This window comes from Pinus tabuliformis, chromosome 2_2 (genome assembly GCF_031772625.1).
Source record: "Pinus tabuliformis cultivar Carrire ecotype Pingquan chromosome 2_2, CPIR1, whole genome shotgun sequence".
NCBI classification, from domain to species: domain Eukaryota; kingdom Viridiplantae; phylum Streptophyta; class Pinopsida; order Pinales; family Pinaceae; genus Pinus; species Pinus tabuliformis.
Genome location: NC_142300.1, coordinates 242,210,038 through 242,223,034, shown reverse-complemented (window position 1 = coordinate 242,223,034; position 12,997 = coordinate 242,210,038).

Genomic DNA, 12,997 nt, shown 5'->3' with positions numbered 1-12,997 from the left:
CATGTTATCACCATCATCACTAGTCTAGATGTTTTTTTGCATTCATTTTGAGTTTCTTGGTCAGATGACCGATTTTGTCTTCGACACAAAACATTTTTTGAAAACTATAAATAGATATTTACTTTTGATTTTTGGAGTTTTATTTCGACTAAGTGATGAAATCCTAATGAAAATATTGATGTGAAATGATTTCTTTACAAATGATGCAAATGTCTATTTAACACATAGCTTGCTAATGAATCAGTCAATGTGTTTAAGTTTTTGGAAATGTGTTTATATTGAATGGAATCAAAATGTCATTCCAAAATCCTAACTCTTAGGAACATGCGATAAATAGCTGAGTTCCAAACGAAATAAATGCCAGTAAACTGTAGAATGACGAGTTGTGAATCTAGCATGACAATGAGTCGGTGTATGCCATGTGAAATGGAATCAGAAAGAAGTTCAATCAACGCGCTATACTCAGCGATGTTGTTCATTGATCAACCAATACATATCCCCATAAAACTCACTAACTTTCCGCTTGGAGTGAAGATGGCATAGGCCGCAGAAGATAGGTTCTGCATACTACGACTAGCTCCGTCGGCATACCCAGCAAATGGTTCCAAAAAGTCTGCCATCTGCAACAAATGTGAAGTGGATTACCTAACCAAAATGAAAACTCTAAAAGAAAACACTCAAAAATGCAATAAAAGCACATGTACAATGAGTTTACCACACTTAATCAAGCATAGTAACATTTAAGATACAACCCATTTCGGGGTTGGGACAGTGGAATCCCACCATAATCGACTAGCTCGTAAGCTTCTTTTGTTAATACTCGTTTAACAATGTAAGGGCCCATCCATAATGGTTCAAATTTACCTGCTCCTAATTTGTCAGAGTCTTGATCATAAAGCAAGACCAGGTCCCCTTCTGAGAAGACACGAGGCTTGACATTTTTGTCATATTGCGCCTTGATGCATTTCTTATGTGCTTCATTAGCCAATGCGGCATCACGACGGGTTTCATTCAGATGGATTAATTCCAAGAAACGAGCCTCTTCTTTAGAAGTTTCGGGAAGTAGATTGATTGCAAGCTTGAGGGATGAGATTTTGCACTAAATTGGTAAGACTTCTTCCAAACCATACACCAACTAAAAGGGCGTAAATCCGGTCAAATTTCTTACCGAAGTACTATATGACCATAAAGAGGAGTACATGATTAAATGCCAATTCTGTTTATGGACTCCGATGATTCTCTGCAGCATGCGCTTAAGAACTTTGTTGATTGCCTCAACTTGTTTGTTAGCCTGTAGATAATATGGAGTAGAACTATCATGGGATAGTCCTAATTTGGCAGTTAATTCAATCATTATGTGATTGCGAAAATGCGACCCATTATCTGTGACTATAGCTTGTGGTACACCAAATCTAGAAGCTACATGATTAAAAAAGAAGAGAGCAGTCATTTCGCCACTGTTGTTCAATGTAGGCATTGCCTCGGCCCATTTTGCAAAAAAGTTGACAGCGACTATAATATAGCCATGCCCCCCGGCCGAGGTGGGGTTACATGTCATGAAATCAATGCCCCATTTAGCAAACGGGCCAACATCAATGACTAGATGCAGTGGTGCAGGTGGTAATCTGGTTTTGCGATAAAAAATCTGACAAGCCTAGAAAATTCTGGCTGCAATTATGCAATCTTTGAACATGGTGGGCTAGAAGTAACCAGCTCATAAGATCTTTTGTGCAGTAGCATAACCAGATAGATGCCCCCCACAAGCACCTGAATGACAATCATTCAAAACCTTTTCAATCTCCTCATGCATGAGGCACCTTCGTAAAACCGTATCAACACCATGACGATAAAGTGTATCACCAACGATGAGATAATATTTGGCTTGGTATCGAATACGTCACTGTTTAGAGCGAGAGGTGTTAGGACTAAAAGTTTGGGTCTAGAGATAGACCAGTATATCCCCATACCATGGATCACTTGACGATATCAGAAACAATGTCTCATCCATGATTGATGCTTTTGATGTTAAATCGTTGGATGACGAGGGAAGGTTGCAAAGTAACTCCGCAAAGACAGGAGACTTCTTTGATTTGGATTTGGTGAATTCCAAATCGAACTCCTACAAAATGGCCATCCATTTGGAATATTTCCCCCCAGTAATTGACGTGAAAAAATGTATGTCATGGGGTTGCAATCTGACACAATGGTAGTTTTGCGAAAGAGTACATAGTGTTGAAATCTCTGTACTATTTGAACGGCTGCTAAAGCCAGTTTTTCAACATAAGAGTACTTGCTTTCTGTATCATTAAGATTACGACTTAAATAATATATAGGATGTTCAATTTCGTTATCCTCTTGCACTAAAACCATAGCGATGGTTGTATCTGCAACAACGAGATATAAGTTGAAGTCTTTATGATAGTCAGGAGCATACATTAACGATGATTTTATCAGGGAATCTTTTAAAGAATCAAAGGAAGCTTGCGCAACCTGATCCCAATGGAAGGGTACCCCTTTTTTCAAAAGACGTATAGAACCTTTAGCAAGCTTAGCATAATGTGGAATGAACCTCCTCAGAAAGTTAGCTTTCCCTTGGAGTCTCTGAATCTGAAGCAAATCTGAAGGTGGAGGCATGTCAAGGATTTCCTGAACCTTAAATGGGTCGAGTCAAATTTTGTCCTTAGAAACTACAAAACCAAGCAATCAACCAGAACCAACAAAAACCACACATTTGTGTGGATTGAGTCATATCTTGTAGTGTTGACAACGTAAAATTATGGCTCTCAAATGCTGCGGAAGATCAGTCCATTTTCACGAATGAGCAGGCAGATCATCGAGATATGGTTGAACTATGTGTTTGATGTCATAGAAAGTGTAGTTCATTACCCTCTGAAATGTTTCCCCTGCATTCTTCAAACCGAAAGGTAATTTATGATATGAAAATGTGCCCCATGGACATATAAATGCAGTTTTTGACTGGTCCTGTGGGTGGGTATTGATTTGATTATAGCCCAAAAATCCATCCATAAATGAAAAGATTTCGCATCCGGCACATTCATCAATAATTTGGTCAATAAAGGGTGTAGGATAGTTGTCCTTTGGATATGTTTGATTTACATCCCTATAATCGACACACACTCTAATTTTTCCTTGTTTTTTCATCATAGGAACAATATTCGATGCCAAATCAGTGAGAGGAACAGGGTAAATGACGCCAACACGCAAAAGTTTTTCAACCTTTTCTATAATGGCAGTGACTTTCTTCGGATACATAGGTTGAAGCTGTTGTCATACTGGTTTGACATCTGGATACATTTTGATTTCATGTTCAACAATTCTCGAAGAAATGCCTGGAATTTCTTCATATGACCATGAAAAGACATCTCTGAGTTCACGAAAAAGAGCACAGTAATTTTCTGTTCTGATGGAGAATAATATTTGCCAACGTGAATATTCTCTACAACATTAGGTTTGGTTGAAATATTAATGGCGATAGATTCTTCAATGTTGGACAGATTTCGCTCGGAATCTACTGTATTTACAGAATTTAATAAAAAATCAACAATTGAAGGGTGATCAAGGTCATTCGAATAATCTTCTTTGTCATCTCGAAGGTGGGAACGCTGATGATAATATTCCCACGACATCTCTCCTATCATCATTGATTGGATGATTCCTTCGTCTATAGAATGTATACGAGACTAAGGATCAGAAGAGCTACCATATTCTAAAGACCTATATACCCAAACACTCATCGAGTGCGAACTCGAGTTTGCTACATAAGCCCAGGAAATTAGTTGCTACAAATATTCGATGGGGCTTCGTGGCAAGACCTCGCGATGATCCTCACTATCAAAATGGTCGGAACTCTTCTTAAACTTAGATGATGTAGAATAGATCATGTGACAGGTTTCCACTGTGGCCACTTCTGTGAAACCAGATGGAGACGGGAGGACAAAAGTACCCATTAAGGAAGGGTCTTTTAGGAGACCTACTCCAACATTTTGAAATGATTGTGAACTTCCATGGATCAATGGAATGCTTCCATTAGTTTGTGAACTGTTAGTGAAAAAGGCTAGTTGGTCAATGATTGTGATTCCACCTTGGAAGGGAAATGCAATATTTCTAAAATATGTAGACACAACGACAACCATAGCATAGACCTAGGGCCTTCCTAGTAAAATTGTAGTTAAGGAGTCCATCAATGACCTCGACTTCAATATCTATTGTCTTGCCCCCCAGTTCAACTTGCAAGCTACTTAAAATCCCATACGGAGTGTACGTTCTTCCATCGAATGCTTTTAATGTTGTTGGTGATCGTGACAAGGGTGGTGAACCAATAGTTTTCGAGAAAGTCATCGACATAATACAGGTAGATGTCCCCTCATCAATGATTGTTCAATGAACAATTTTATTGATGGCTTTTACTTGTATAAGGAAAGTCAGTTGGGCTGGTAACTGTGGTGTATATCCTTTATGATCAAAGGCCACCGGATTGTAATCCGTTGGATCGATCCCACCTATTGCTGATAAGAAAGCTTGCTTTTGGGAGGGATAATTTTGCAATACTTCAAGTGTCGACATAGCAGATGGTGATTGAGCCAGATCCTCCACTATATCACAATTCTGAGCAAATCGGGCACGAGGATTAAGTGTCAATTTATGTACTAATCCCTTTGGCGGCTTTACAGTTAATTCAGGAATAATGGGTGGAACAACTTCTGGCAAAGTCGTTGTGGAAGTACCAGGTTGATCAGTAGCCTGGTTGTTTGACGATGATGGATTCCCATAATATTTACTCCTTGTCGATACCAAAGCATCATTTTTCTTTTTGGCGATGGATAACATTAGCACTTGGGATGCGGAAGCATTATCGGTAGCAACCATATTAGTTTATGGGTTTGGAAATGGATCAGCCAACACCGTTGAGGTATGCGAAGCCTTCAAAATTTATGGTACCTCAGTTATATGTGGAAAATATCTCGTAAAATGTTCCTCGTTACAAATTAAACATGGATAAAAAGGAGGTTTCCTTGCCGCAGTAGGGTTTTCAGATGATTTTTTAGGAGTGGAATTCTCCTGTTTTTTCTTATTATTTTTCCCTTTCTTCTTTCCCCCTGGTTGCTTTGGATTTTTTCCTTTGTCAGATGACACGACATTAATTTATGAGGCAAGTTTGTCATTTGCATTCTGACTAGAAATAGCAAGAGTTTGACCAGATGGACCTCTTGTGATTTGTGTGCTTGAGGCACCGATCACATCGTCACTGGTATGAGAGTCCATATTTGATTTAGGAGGAGGTGGAATGGAAAAAGTTGGTCTAGGAGCATCAGGAATTTTCTCGTAGAGTGTGCCAGATTGTGTATAGATCAGATCTAAATATTGGGCACGAGCAATGATTTGCTCTTCAGTGAAAAATCCTCCTTTCGCCACGTCCTTAGTGATAGATGGCAATAAGGTATTAATAAACCACTAAGCTAACAACTAATCAGGAACATACGCCTTTACCATTCGACAACGATGCCGCCACTCATGAATATGATTAGATATGTGAGTGGACGTGGTCTGTTTAAAATCGGTAAGGAGTTCTGTTCTAGTTTCGTACCTGATGGGTAACTGAAAGTGGGTTAGAAAAGTAGTGGCAAGGATGGTGAAGTTATAAAACGAGGCTCTAGGCAATTCAATATACCATTTCGCTACTGGACCAGTAAGCGTTCTTTGAAAAAGGCAAAGTCTAACCGAATCATCATTTAGAGTGTTAGATGAGCACCACAAATGAAAAGTCATTATGTGATTCGATGGATCATCACCTGGATTTCCATTGAACTTAAGAATATCAGAGGGGAGTATTTGAGGAATCGCCGGCCACCGAGGGGCGTATGAAATTGGATCGTTCATAAGCCGGTTCAAATCTAGTAATTCTAGAGTTGCTACAAAAGGCAACTGCTGATTTAGGTTGGGTGGAGCATACCCAGGATAAGATGGAATCACTTGAGAAGTAGGTCTTTGCATACGAACATAATGTATCTGTTGTTGGTAACTCTAATAAGGTTTTTGGACATAACCAGTATAGTGTTGTTGTTGATAACCGTTTTGAAAATGCGACTGTCCATAACCTACAAAGCCTTGTTGTCAAGGTCCTCGATAGGCTCTATATTGACCAAATGCACTCTGAGCTTGTAAACCAAGTCCGAACTGAGGTTGGGTTTGCTGGAATTGTGGTTGTTGGTATTGTGCCAGCCATGGTTGTTGGACCATTTGTTGTTGCCAAATACTGGAAGATTGACCAAGTTGTAGATTGACAATACTCGTTGGTGCCTGAATCAATCCATATAAAGAAGCACTAACCTGAGGTTGCGGTTGAGCTATAGAGACAAGTGGCTATTGTATCACACCCTAAAAAATTCGAGTCTTCTGCCTTGAAACTTGAGGTTGCGAGGTATAAGGAGCAGGTTGAGGTTGAGACACAACAGGCTGTGCTTGTGCTTGCGACACAACCATAATAGTAGGTGTAGTGGGAATATTTGACATAGGTTGGATTAGTTGCATTGGATATACAACCCTTGGTTGTTTTGGTAGTATTGGTATCCAACCACTGGATATAATTCCAGTTTGACCTTAATTTTGTTGGAAACTCTCATATGGTTGTCCCCCCGGGAGGAAATAATGAATAGGCATACTACTCTCCATATGGCGGCAATCCAATGTTTAAACGATATTTTGGTCTTTGAAAACTAGTTTTCCCAAATTGATACTGCCAGATAGGATCAAATTATTGAGTTTATACATAAGATAGACTAGATGGGACTCCAGATGAATAAATAGGAGTAGACCATGGTGCTGAATCAGCCCCTGAGTGGACTCCAACTAGTGATTGATAACTAGCTAGAACAGATGGTATAGTAGAAAACATTGTAGGAATATCAACAGAGGGTTCCACTGCAGCTGCATCAAATGACACATTCCTAGATGTTGATGGTTGGTCAGACATGTTTAGCCTATCCAATAGCTCTCCAAGTGATTCGACAGGAACTTGCGATGAAGGAGGATTAAACGAACCAAACTCAGGAGTAGAAGGACACAAATGAATCCCAATTCCAAAATGTAATGGGGTACTAAATGGGGGATCCTCTACTATCTCCTCTATAGCAATGAGACCAGGTGGAAGTGGTAGACCGTCAGGTCCATAAAATATTTCTAGAGTTGAAGAAGGTATAGTTTCTGCAGTGATAGATACTGGAGGAGTGACACCTTCTGAAAGCTGAAACCCAACGTCTAGATGTTCAGGTAAATGAAATTCAGTATCAAAGGGAGGTTCTTGAAAAACTACTGGTTCAAATGTAGCATCGGTTTGAACTGAAATGGGCTCTGGATCAACTCTAGATGGAGTTGTTTCAGGTACAAAAGTGTCTACTGTTACACTAGGATCAGTTCTAATGTCCTCTTGTAACTATGGAATTTCCTCTCTGAAGGCAGATGTACCAAAAATAATCGGAGTAACTGGAGTCTCTGATGATGTTGAAACAAAAGTTTCAAATAAACCATATGAATTGGACTCAGTTAAACGAGACCGCTTTGCCCAGATTGGCTTCGCTTCCAGAGGCAAAGATGGTTGACTCACTAGTATCTGCGAACGATGAGGTTTTGATTGACTTTCTTCCACGATTGTGGATTACTTGATCAAATCAAAATTAAGGGGAAATTGATGTTATTTTGAATTCAATTAATTTTAATTACGCTTGGACACAAATTTGTTTTTTGGTTTTTAAGAGTCAAGAAAAAGCTAAAGATGACTCTAGTCTCCTCAATTTTTAATGAGCCTGAAAGGACAAGTGCTGAGATGGACCTTTTCTTTTAAAGAGTCGAAAAGGAACGAAAGTGACTACTTTGGAAGATCTAGACAGAGGGATTACCAAACCAATCGCAAAATTGCAATATACACCTTGGTGATAAATTAAAGAGAAATTACCAAGGACTTATGTATGGCAGTCAATCTTTCTGAATGATGTGTTCAGTGCATTGCGATCAATAAGGCGACAGACTCAGTTTCCTATGGATAAAGGATTTAAGCCTATTGTGGTCTCCCAATATATACGTGATGGTATGGGGAGATCAAGTCTGTGCTAGCACTTATCATATCAAGGAGGAGGAATCACCCAACCTTCAAAAAAAACAATAGCCACTAGTTTTAATGACGCCAGAACACATATCTAGCCTAGACCTCTAGATATGTTGCGTTAAGTTCCAAAGCGTTGTTAGATTCATTGAAATTAATTTTAAATTTGATCTTGTTTAGAGTTTTCCTTTCAATGGTTCACCACGTGATGATGATCTAAAATTCCTAATATGCAATCTACAATGATAAACAATCTTTATTTATTTTGAGCATGAAAATCCTAGCTACTAGGGAAAGAAAATAACAGTGCTTTTAAGCAAAGAGCAAAGAGCACACACTAGTGCATTTCCCTAAATCATATTTTCACACATAAATAAAAAATGCTAAATGCAAATGCATGTATTTGTTTTCATTCTCCTTAACGTGAAAAATGCCAAAAAGGAAAACTAAATGCAACAACGATCTGAAATATTTCACTCAAAATGACATTTTCGACAATTTCTTCTTCAAAAGAGAAAGGAGGACACAACAACACTTTTCAATTTTGAATAAAAATTCTTTCGAAACTTCAAATATAAAAAAATCAAACCAAATACATGAAGAAAAGTTTAGTTGATTATCGATGGAAGGAAAAATTCACGACACTTCTCTTTTTGACACAAAACGACAATTACGACACTTTTTGTATCAAAGAGACAAATTGATTTAAACAAATTTTCGACAAAGGATTGTAAATGATGAAAAATTACACAAAAATATTAACTAATCCTAATGTAATTGAGGCTGATCTAAGTGATGCAAGTAAGCTTCAGTAAAGAGGCACTGTTCATATGCAGCAAAACAACCAAACAAAATTGAAAACAAGGTCAAAAACCCTCAATTTCTATAATGGAAAAAGAGTTCAGTCAATCATCGCACCTAGGCTTCACAGAAACAGAGATACATTGCACTTACTAAACTCAGGACAAGTGATGCATACTGAGTTATAGTGGAAGATAGTGCGATGGTCCAAGGAGCGCAACTGAAATGGGTTTTGGCTCAGATGTGCAGCTGTTTTCAATGAGTTAGGCTGGGTTTTGATGAACAATAAAGAGAAAAGTATGTTGGAATGTCTTGAGAGGTTACTGAGCTACCAAAAGGGCATCTAGATGTGCTTGTAAGTCAAATGTTTAATTCATAAACTAAACCAGAGATTGACTGAAGCAACATTCATCTACTATGCAATTACAGAGCAAGAGCAGTTCGAAGGCTACCTGGTTGACTTCAGACTCTGTCTATAGTTTATAAAACAAAAAATAACAACAAACAAACATCTGTTCGTCTCCCCAGTGGAGTTTCCAATTTGTTTATGGAAAAAATAGTATTCCTAATGAATGCTAGTCCTCTAGGTTTGGCAGCTACCCTAGAAACAATAGTTTAAAGCAATCCAATGATTTCTTCTATGTGTAACAGATAAGACAAAGATAATGGAACCAACCTAGAACTTCCGCTTAATCCCTTGTTTGATCTCTCCCCCCTTTGACAGATCCTGCAAATCCTCCCCGTACTTAACACACTTGGAGAGTACCTACACAAGTACAACAACAAAGAACCATCAAAGCATCGTGATCTATTACAACATAAACATTACAGAATCAGATATATAATGAAAAAATGATAACATTCACAATTGCACAATCATATGGAAGAAAACTTGAAGAACTTTATTAATATAAGGAAGAATTACAACCCAGTTATCTGATCTAGCATCATCGTCCCAACGTTAATCCTTCTTCACCTCATGAAATAGCAAGACCACACCAACAATACAATGCTCTTTCCTCAATTACAAACTATCAGCACTTCCATGCAATTCACAATATTCCAACCCCTAGATCTCTTGGATGAGGGATCCATTTATAGATGTGTGAAAGGGTGTTAGTCATTCATGGGGTTTGATTAGTGTCATTCCACTTGTTACAATTGATTCCATAAGAGAATGGATAACAGATGGTTTTAGATCCCTTATTCATCCTTGGGATAATTCAGAGAGACAAGTGGCACAGGAGAAGTTTCTAGAAGATTCCATGAGCAACCACCTAGCAAACTGTCTTGGAAATTTGTTCATCCTCACCCATCGCACCCTATAGAAGGCCTAAATAGCATGCATTGCACCATGGTAGTGTACCACTCAGTATGAATCACACTTTTCCAGTGGAGTTGTTAGTATGGTTCAATTTAGGCAATTTCTGGACGGTTTCTCATATGGAACTTTTGGGGAATGATGTATTTAGATGACTATGTTCCTTTAGGGTATGAAACAACTCTTTTAGGGTTTGATGAGCCCTAATACATCAAAATATGAGTTTGGTTTTGATGTGCCCAAATATGTCTATAACACCCATCAGATAGATCGTTCCATGCCTGGCTTGCACTGCACATTTACTGAAGAAAAGGCTCTGCCTTCCTTCTAGAAATTGCGCAAATCTAGCTAGGCACTAACCTCCAGGATTTCGTTGCGCAATTCTTGGAGGCATTGTCCCATTCACCCTAGAAACTATGCAATGCAATTTTCTAGTTGCATGTCACTACTGATTGAAATTATGCATTGCATATTTTCAGTCCTCAGTAGGCCAGGCTAGACTGTGCATTGTGCAGTTCTAGCAGTCAGTCAACCTCCTGAAAGCCTGGACTGTGCCTTGTATAGTTTTGACAATTAGTCTCCCGACCTCCCACCGGTATTGGTAAAACTAGTGTCCATTCAGAGCTGCTAGTCCCACTAAGATGGGTAGCTATCTTAGAAACAAACAAACTAAAGTCACTTGTGTTTTCCTTTATGAGAGATAGATGAGAGAGAAGCAAAGAGTACCAACCTTAGTCTTTCGCTACTCTCCTTGCTTGTTTCCTCTCTCCTTTGATATAGATTTTTCCACTCCTTTCTCACTTGTCTCGCTTCAAAGAACACTTGTAGAGTAAAGGCAACAAAATACCATCAAAGCATAGAGATCTATAACCATAAATAATGTAGGATCAAATGTACATTAACCATATAAATGCATACACAAATACAAGATTCAGAGATATACAATCATATGGAGGAAAAATCAAATAGCTTTATTGATAGAAGTAGTAGAAGAGAGGATTAAAACTAGGCTATCTGATCCAACATCATCCTCCCAGCATGAAATCCCTCTTCACCTCATACAAAGCAAGATCACCCAACAATGTCTTCAAAGAGAAACCAACAACACTTCCTTGCAAATTACAAAATTCCAGCCTTTGGATCTCTTGGATGAGGGATCCATATTAGATGTTTATAAGAGAGTGAGTCAGCTTCTGGGATTTTGATTAGTGTCATTTCATTGATAGTTCTTGGTTCCACTTGGAGATTAATATCTCTTACTCATCCCTGGGTGAATTCATAGAGGCAAGTGTCATATGAGTAGTTTCTAGAAGATTCTCTAGGTTTCCACCTAGCAAAATGCTTCTGCCATTTGTCTACTCTCATTCATCGCACCCTATAGAAGGGTTTTCCAGTATGAATTGCAGCCCCTGTGTGTAATAGGTGAGATGCATCACACCCTTTGCATGGAGCAGTCTGTATGGTCCCGTTTTGACCAGTTCTGAGTAGTTTTTCATGGAGAACTTCTATGAGATGATGTAATCAGCTGAACTTGTTCCTTTAGGGTGTGAAAAAACACTTTTAGGGGTTTAGAAGCCCTTGGTTTATGGACATATGTGATTGGGGTTGCAGTGCCCAAATATGTCTATAACAGTTTCCCCCTAAAGCATGAGGTCGTAAATCTTTTGATGTCGGGTGAAATGCTTTATAATGAGGATCCAAGGTTTTTCAAACTGGAAAGTGACCTGTAATAAGATACAATACAATACATTATCTTCAAAATATTTTCATGATCTAGCTGAGGCGGGCATTCCCATGCTCAGCTTTATAAATTCATATTCATGTACATAAGGCAGACAATCGTCTTTGTGGCAGACTGATGATTCTGGTAGAGCCATCATCCTTTAGTTTGGATGATTATCTGTGCAGCTGTGATGTACATTTGATTTCTTTATTTTCCTGAATATATCACAACCCAGATGGATGAAACTAGATCCAGGGTCTTCAAACTCGTTCAATCTTCGCCTGAAGTACAAGTTGATCCATGTGAAAAGATGTTCTGATGTCGAACATGGAAGGACATCGCTTGATTACCAGCTAATGATGTAAGCTGTTAATAGGCACGAGAGGAATCACCGATAATGATGATGACCCTCAAGGTACTGCAGTACAATTCACGTGGTGTGAATACATGAGTTGATGTCGAACACCACGTAAAATATTTTGGTAGAAGGCCATTGATGTAAGCCTGTTGCCAAAAGTGAGAAACTTTCCATTGAGGCATGCAAGCTTCAAAGTACTTAGAGGGTTGTCCCTAAGTTAACTTCTTCGATAATGAGCTGATGTCGACAAGAAGTGACCCGTCGTAGGAGGGCCTTAATGAATCCCACATCTACGACATGGAAAGGAGAAAATGATTTTGTGGAGGTGAAAATCATTTGATGATACAAGGTTTAGAGTGGCATTCATGAAAAATGGAGAGTGAAGGTATTGCAACGGATGAGACGTTAGCTAGGTTGGTGAATTCTCTAAGCAACTTCTCTTGAACATATCGGTGACACTGAAATGGATCGGTAGAGTTAACCCCAAAAATGGATGGTATGGTGGACCAATGGTGATATGACCGGTGAATGGAATAACCCAACCTGACTCAATCATGGTGACAGAGTGAAAGTGTCATGTTCAAGAGCGACCTGCTACCAATGAAGCTATTCAAGTTTTCTTCCCTTTTTCTCCAATCATTGTTGACCAGTACCTCTTTATCTTTGTCAAGCTTGAGG